This window comes from Notolepis coatsorum, assembly GCF_963971535.1.
Source record: "Notolepis coatsorum genome assembly, chromosome: 13".
Classification (NCBI taxonomy): Eukaryota; Metazoa; Chordata; class Actinopteri; order Aulopiformes; family Paralepididae; genus Notolepis; species Notolepis coatsorum.
The window spans coordinates 94,050,658-94,059,134 of NC_140177.1; the positions used below are offsets into that span (position 1 = coordinate 94,050,658).

Below are 8,477 nucleotides of genomic sequence, written 5' to 3' on the forward strand. Positions count from 1 at the left end.
CGAACGGTTCGGCCAGAACCAGTCCTTCAGGGTAAATCTAGGTTGGTTTCCCATTGAGGAGCAAGTGACTGTGGATTCACTCGGTGCAGCACAGTCACGAAAGGGGCTAGTATGGACCCTGATGTAAACAAGACAAACGTCTTTCTCTGGTCTGCATCACCTTAACAATTGTGTGTATTGAGCCGTACTGTATTGTACCCATTCTGCAATCTGTTAAATAAAGTTTTCATTCATTCATTCAGCCAGCCGCCGCGCTCACTGGGGCTATTGATAGCGTCAATTAATTGTTGTTGTTGTTGGTACTGCCGCTGCGGATGTGAACGGGGCCGGAGGGGCTTTGGGAGGATGGGAAAGTTATTATTATTATTATTATTATAATAGTAATTGGCTATCATACGTGCCTAGCTAGCGTTAGCTAAAAGAGCCCTCGCAGTGAAGTTATTATTATTATAGCTATCATACTGCAATATAAACTGAGTTTTATAGTGAAAAGAGCAGCTTTATTTTGGTCAAGATTGAGGGGTCGGGTAGGAGGGGTGGGTGGGTGGGCGGGGGACACTGTACAACTGTACAAGCAAAACTGTACATTGGAATATTGACAAAACCATACTTGGTCATTTACTGTACATTGGAGGGGGTTGGGTTACAACACGGGAGCAGAGTATAAACAACAGTACAGGAATGAGAAACAGTACTGTACTGTTGTTTATACTCTGCTCCTGTGTTGTAACCCAACCCCCTCCAATGTACAGTAAATTACCAAGTATGGTTGTCAATATTCCAATGTACAGTTTTGCTTGTACAGTCGTACAGTGTCCCCCACCCACCCACCCCTCCTACCCGACCCCCCCCCCCCCCCCCCCCCCCAACCACCTCCAATGTACAGTCCCCCCCCCCCCACCTACCCAACCTCCTCCAATGTACAGTTTCTACGTCAAATGTATATACTCTCTTTTCTGGACTCTTTTTGTATCACAAACAATACTGTATTTGCAAATCTGGTATGTCATAAATGTATAGATGTAGCAGTACTGTCTATCTGTATGTCGTGTATGTCATATGTTATGATGAATTGAAAATGGGGGACCCTGATGTAAACAAGACAAAAGTCTTTCTCTGGTCTGCATCCCCTTAACAATTGTGTGTATTGAGCTGTACTGTACTGTACCCATTCTGCAATCTGTTAATAAAATGTTCAATCAAGAATGGAGTGATTGACAGTGTCAAAGGCCTTTTGTAGGTCCAGCATGATCTGTTAATAAAATTTTCAATCAATCAATCAATCAATCAATCAATCAATCAATCAATCAATCAATCAATCAATCAATCAAGACCCTCGTCGCGGGCACTGCATTCCGTTCTCAGAATGGATTTGAGAGAGAGAGAGAGAGAGAGATCATCAGCAGGCTATATATGATATTCAGACTCTAGATCTATTTGCAGAGCCAGATGAGATGAGGCAACCTGTGCGATTGGCTCTTGACAACTAATTTTGCACGTACTGTATAGGCTACAGACAGTATGTGTGTATGCGCGCACTGCGGGAGGTGGCCAGAAGCGCGCAACTAGCCAACTACTATTATTACTACTATATTAATACAGTTTTATCCATGGCAAAGCGCTCCAGCGCTTGAATACGGCCGGGGGATCCGCTCTATACAATGCAGACCCACGGCTCTCGTATTATAATGAGCCCGCGAGGCGTGTTATTATTAGAGTTAATAATATTGTATATTGTTTCCACTGCCTTTTTATTCTATTTTTACTTCTCCACTGTACTATAACTATGTCTTCTACTACCTGTACCTCCCCTCCCCCCGGCCCTCCCCATGCTGCTGAATTTATATTATTTTATGAATACAACGTTTAATGTTCGCTAACGTAGAGAAACATCAGACGTAATTCGAGATACGTCAGACGTACTTCGAGATACTTCCGTACTTTCCGCCAATCAGCGCATTGCCCTGTCACAGGAGTAATAGTCCTGTGGCAGGGCGGAAGTTCCAATCTGGACCGAGGCTCCGAGTCTGCAGCTCGACCCTACTCGCGAGATCTGGCGGTCAAAGCATGGCGGGCAATAACCCTTTACAGCGTGGATGTGTTAATAATGATTTGAAGATGTTTACACTTTTTTTTACAACCCTACTGTTCTCCCAAGAATTAAATAAAGGTTTGATGATGATGACATGTCCTAGAAGAGAGATATAGATAGAGTGGGTGTGTTTGTGTTTGTACATGGAAGTTATACTCACATCAGCTTAAAGGAGATACCATCCATGTCAATTCAGCATAGGATGATTCAGATGGCCTTGTGGTCAGCAGGGTCCCCCTCTGGCTGCTGGCCTCTGGTAGAGGTGTAGATCACCAGTGTCATCCCTCTGAGAACACAATTAGACTTTAGACAGTGGCTTGCGAGCACGATGAGCCTCATTTCTTTATTTTGTGATTGCTCTATCTATCTGATCTTATTACAAAATACTTGCCTCCTAGATCACTAAATGCGGGGCTCCTATCCTATTGAACATATTTTACTTTGTGTGTTTATTTTAACAATAATTTGTGATGCCATCACACAAACTGGCATTTAAAGGGTAAAATTTCAAAAAGTCCTGCACCAGAATGCAGGAAATTAAGTTTTTGTAACAAAATAATTGTGTGTGTGTGTTTGTGTGTGTGTGTGTGCGTGCGTGTGCGTGTGTGTGTGTGTGAGAGAGAGAGAGAGAGAGAATGATGGACAATTGCTTGCTGTGTGAGAGAGAGAGAGAGAGAGAGAGAGAGAGAGAGAGAGAGAGAGAGAGAGAGAGAGAGAGAGATATAGAGATTAAGTACATTTGCTGAAATACAGTTGTTCTTAATTTTCTCACTTGCTATGTGAGAATGTTAGTTATTATGTTCTCAATGCCCCTTGCATTGTATGAGTTGTGTGGAAGCGTTTGCTAGTTCTAGTGCTATCCCTTTGTACATTGTGGCTGTGTCTGACAAAAGTTAACAATAAATAATGGTATTAGGAATACATTTGCCTCCTGCGTGAACTGTGCATAGCTGAATAGACTGTATTTTAACACCGGTCATATGGTGGTACTTGGAGAGCCAGCTACATTCTCAGGTGGTACTTGGTGTAAAACGTTTGAGAACCACTGATCTATCATGTATAAAATTCAACTCACAATTCTACATGGGCTTCAGGTGGTGGTCTGCGTCTTCAGGTGGTGACATACTTCCCGCAACTGGCGAAGAATCTCTGAAATATTGGATTGTTTGACAGTGACACACAACAGAATATTATTTTATGCCTGAATTTCCCCAAAATGGCTAATTAGACAGCACTTCTCCACCATCAGTGGCTATACGTGTCAGATAGGTGCAGATAGGAGAATCTGTCTGAATGACAAAGAAATCGCTTAACTCTCCCTCCCTCGGCCGCTATTGGCGCGACGGTGTAGCGGTCATTCCTATATGGCTATGACTATGAGCCCAGATGCAACGAGTAATTGTCTACTCAAAATCAACTAAGTGTCATGATTACGTCATTACAACCTGGGACTTGGATGGGAGAGCAGGAAAGATCCAATGTCTTCAGTCAAAAATCCGCCAATCAATGCAAAGGTAAACATACGTCTTTAGAGACGTTTTATATAAGAATAAACACCAGTGAACTTGTGTATAAAATTCAACTCACGCTACAGGCAGTCTCTGCCTGCGTGCAACTGCTGGTCTCTGGTGGTAATTCAGGAATGGCTTCAAGTTCCTCTGGCGAAGAATCTCTGAAATATTGAATACGACAATAAAAATGTTATGCCAGTGAGAGAGGGAGACGGAGATAGAGGGAGAGACAGACATAGCACTGCTGTGTCATCAAATGACAAAGGCTTTGGCAATGTAGGTGTTGTGTGAAGTGGAGGGGGTCGAGGTGAGAGAGACAGAAAGACAGAGATGAAAACACAGATAAAGGTGTGAAGTTTGAAGTGGGGTGAGAGAGACAGACAATATTGAATTGAAAGATAATACTTACTGAGCTGAATCAATGGCAGTGTGGTAATAGGGGCTGGAGTTATACATTGGCATTCCTAGAGAAAGAGCAACATAATTAACAAAATAAGGAAAAAATAAGCACCATCAAAGTAGTTATCAATGAGCACCATATAACCTACAGTAGCAAGTGTACCTAGCTCCATATACCTAGCGCATGTCTGGTGGTAAAAACAAAACATGATTTGAGAATGTGTTAGTTAACTCACCTTGATAGCGGCGATGATTGCCAGCGAATTCTAAAAAGAAGACGATCAAAATATTCAAAAAACCTTGTATGCAATTTATCAAGACTGTGTATATTATATATATATATGTTTAGAGTAGCAGGAGCTAGAAGTTCAAATATGTCAGTCTTTCAAAGCCCCATTTTTTATATATAACAAAAGGCAGAATGAACATCACTGCCGCCCTGCTGGATTAAATTCTGAATTGCAGGTAGGCCTGAATAAGTATTTTCTGTGCAAAATAACCAAAACCAGATAAATAATATCTGTTTTTTATGAAGCACAGATCATGTTAATTAAGTATTCTGAGTCTGAGCAGACAGAAAACCATCTTACCCTCAGCAAGGGATTACTTTGTGCTGAAGACCCACAATGCAACACAACAACTGCAAGCTAAAATGCCTCACATACAAAACGAAATAAAATAGAGCCATGGCTGTGTCCCAAGTTTAACACAATTGAACTATAATAAAGTATTTGTTAACACTAGTTACAACAATGCTTATGTAACTATTAAAAACGTACATTTTAATCACGAAACAAAATGGCAGACTAACGTTAGCTAGCATGCTAGCTAGCTAACGTTAGTAGCTATAATAATATGCATCACTATTTGCTCAAACAAGCTCCAAACTATTTGCCACGGCACAGAGATAACATTTAGTCAAACGATAACAGCCCGGTGATGGTATCTGAACGGAATCATACTATTCCCATAAGAACTCACTTACCAGTTAAGTATACCATCTAGCATGTTAGCTAATAATGCTAACAAGCTTCGTTCTAGCCTACTAGTTGCCACCACGGTAATAATTCACAAAGTAGCATGTAGTCAAACGATGACAGCAAGATTATGGTATGTGAATGGCATAATACATAATATTGTCAATGACTTACCAAGGAGTTTGGCTCAGACTATTTGTCAAGCCAGTCAGTGAAGACACCATCCATCGCGCCAAAGTTATGTTTGAATACCTCAAGTCCCGTGAGATCTTCTAGGTCTCGCGAGTTGCTTAGGACTATACCCTCTCGAAGGGGAGGGGAGGGGGAGGAGGGGAGGGGGAATCTACTAAATTGATTCAACGACAGTTTTTCAAATGTTGAAATGGTATCTGTAATTAAATATTGAATCAACATAGCTTTTTCAACCTCAACCAAAAATAACCAATCTGACTGTACATTGGAGGTGGTTGGGTGGGTGGGGGGGTTGGGTAGGAGGGGTGGGTGGGGGACACTGTACAACTGTACATAAATATTACAGTGACAGTCCAGTTGAGTTAATGGATGGAGGGGGGGGGGGGGGGGGGCGTTGACTTGCAACGGATGGACTATAGTGCAGCAATGCAAGTTCAATTCACAGTTATTACTACAGACCGGTGGCACTCACCTCTGTGGTCATGAAATGTTTCGAGAGGCTGGTCAAGGACCACATTTGTGCCTCCCTCCCCAGTGATATGGACCCTATGCAATTTGCATACAGGACAAACAGGTCCACTGATGACGCGGTCTCCCAGGTACTGCACAGCACCCTCTCTCACCTTGACCGTCAGAAGGGGGGCTATGTGAGACTGTTGTTCATACAGCTCAGCGTTCAACACCATAGTCCCCACCAGACTGGTGGACAAGCTGATCGAGCTGGGTCTGAGCTCCGCCCTGAGCGCCTGGGTACTGGACTTTCTGAGTGAAAGACCCCAGGCGGTCAGGGTGGGGGGTCAGACCTCCAACACCATCACCCAATTCAATTTCATCAATTTCATCTCTGTGCGTCAGAGTTAATTTTTTTACAGAGCGCTAGCTGCTCCCTACTTCCAGTCCTTGTGCTAAACTATAGGCTAGTTGCTTGCTTCCAGCCCTTGTGCTAAGCTATAGCTAGCTGCTCCCTACTGCTTCCAGCCCTTGTGCTAAGCTATATAGCTAGCTGCTCCCTACTGCTTCCAGCCCTTGTGCTAAGCTATAGGCTAGCTGGTCCCTATACTGCTTCCAGCCCTTGTGCTAAGCTATAGCTAGCTGCTCCCTACTGCTTCCAGCCCTTATGCTAAGCTATAGGCTAGCTGGTCCCTATACTGCTTCCAGCCCTTGTGCTAAGCTATAGCTAGCTGCTCCCTACTGCTTCCAGCCCTTGTGCTAAGCTATAGGCTAGCTGGTCCCTATACTGCTTCCAGCCCTTGTGCTAAGCTATAGCTAGCTGGTCCCTATACTGCTTCCAGCCCTTGTGCTAAGCTATAGCTAGCTGCTCCCTACTGCTTCCAGCCCTTATGCTAAGCTATAGGCTAGCTGGTCCCTATACTGCTTCCAGCCCTTGTGCTAAGCTATAGCTAGCTGCTCCCTACTGCTTCCAGCCCTTGTGCTAAGCTATAGGCTAGCTGGTCCCTATACTGCTTCCAGCCCTTGTGCTAAGCTATAGCTAGCTGGTCCATATACTGCTTCCAGCCCTTGTGCTAAGCTATAGCTAGCTGCTCCCTACTGCTTCCAGCCCTTGTGCTAAGCTATAGGCTAGCTGGTCCCTATACTGCTTCCAGCCCTTGTGCTAAGCTATAGCTAGCTGCTCCCAACTGCTTCCAGCCCTTGTGCTAAGCTATAGGCTAGCTGGTCCCTATACTGCTTCCAGCCCTTGTGCTAAGCTATAGCTAGCTGGTCCCTATACTGCTTCCAGCCCTTGTGCTAAGCTATAGCTAGCTGCTCCCTACTGCTTCCAGCCCTTATGCTAAGCTATAGGCTAGCTGGTCCCTATACTGCTTCCAGCCCTTGTGCTAAGCTATAGCTAGCTGCTCCCTACTGCTTCCAGCCCTTGTGCTAAGCTATAGGCTAGCTGGTCCCTATACTGCTTCCAGCCCTTGTGCTAAGCTATAGCTAGCTGGTCCATATACTGCTTCCAGCCCTTGTGCTAAGCTATAGCTAGCTGCTCCCTACTGCTTCCAGCCCTTGTGCTAAGCTATAGGCTAGCTGGTCCCTATACTGCTTCCAGCCCTTGTGCTAAGCTATATAACTAGCTGCTCCCTACTGCTTCCAGCCCTTGTGCTAAGCTATATAGCTAGCTGCTCCCTGACACATGCCTCCTCTATTTGAACGACCACATCAAACAAGAGGTGGACGCGGGCAAATACTGCGGCATGGTCATGCTGGACCTACAAAAGGCCTTCGATACTGTCAATCACTCCATTCTGATTGACAAGCTAAAAGCAATTGATTTTGATAGCTTATCAGTGAGCTGGATGCAATCCTACCTGGAGGGGAGAGAACAGATGGTAGAGGTAAACGGTATACTCTACCCCCCCCCCTCACAGTGAGCTGTGGTGTTCCACAAGGAAGCATACTAGGACCGCTACTCTTCCTAATTTATGCAAATGACATGTCATCAGCCTGTGACTGCAACTTGTTCCTGTTTGCGGACGACTCAGCCATGCTGGTCTCTGACAAGAACAATTTGCAGGTTGAAAAAACCCTCAGCTCGGAACTATATAGGCAAAATCTGCATATGGCTCGCTGATAACAAACTATCATTACACATGGGCAAAACAGAGTCCATTCTCTTCGGTTCAAATAACAAACTGAGCAAGACTGACGGCTTCTCAGTTGCAGTGCATGGGTGACAATATTGTCACAAGGAAAGACGAAATTACCTACCTGGGTTCCATCCTAGAGGCAAATCTTTCCTGTGACAAAATGGCATCCAATGTAATAAAAAAAGTCAACCAACGAACTAGATTCTTGTACCGGATCTCCTCTCAAGAAACAAGAATACCCTGAAGACTCTGGCAGGAGCCCTCATTCAATATACTACGACTATGCGTGCACCTCATGGTACCAAAGCACCTCATAGGCGCTTAAATCTAAATTACAAACATCACAAAACAAACTGGTCAGACTACTACTTGACCTTACCCCCAGAACCCACCTCACCCCGGCCCACTTTGACAACCTAGGATGGCTTAGAGTAGACGTCAGAGTACAGCAACTTGCAATGGGCCTGGTCTACAAGATACACTATACGACTAAGGTACCCATGTACATGTCAAAATACTTCCCAAAGGTCAGTGAATACCACAACCACTATAGAGGAAGCTCAACAAATCATGTTAAACCCAGATTCGGCTCAAACAATGAACTAAACAAGTTTCGCAATTATGCCACATCAATGTGGAACGCCCTACCCAAAGCTGTAAAGGAATGTGAATCACTACCCACTTTCAAAAACACCCTCAAAGAACACCTATACGGGAT

At 44.3% G+C, this 8,477-nt stretch overlaps 1 long non-coding RNA gene across 1 annotated transcript; it reads right to left on the reverse strand.

Annotated features, from left to right (window-relative positions):
• Nucleotides 1-2,292: 2,292 nt before the first annotated feature.
• LOC311239189 lies at nt 2,293-5,217 on the reverse strand. Its single transcript, XR_014620424.1, has 6 exons — nt 5,154-5,217; nt 4,239-4,268; nt 4,013-4,067; nt 3,680-3,764; nt 3,168-3,241; nt 2,293-2,378 (listed from the first exon to the last, which is right to left on the reverse strand). It is a non-coding gene; the product is annotated as an uncharacterized lncRNA (long non-coding RNA).
• Nucleotides 5,218-8,477: the final 3,260 nt, after the last annotated feature.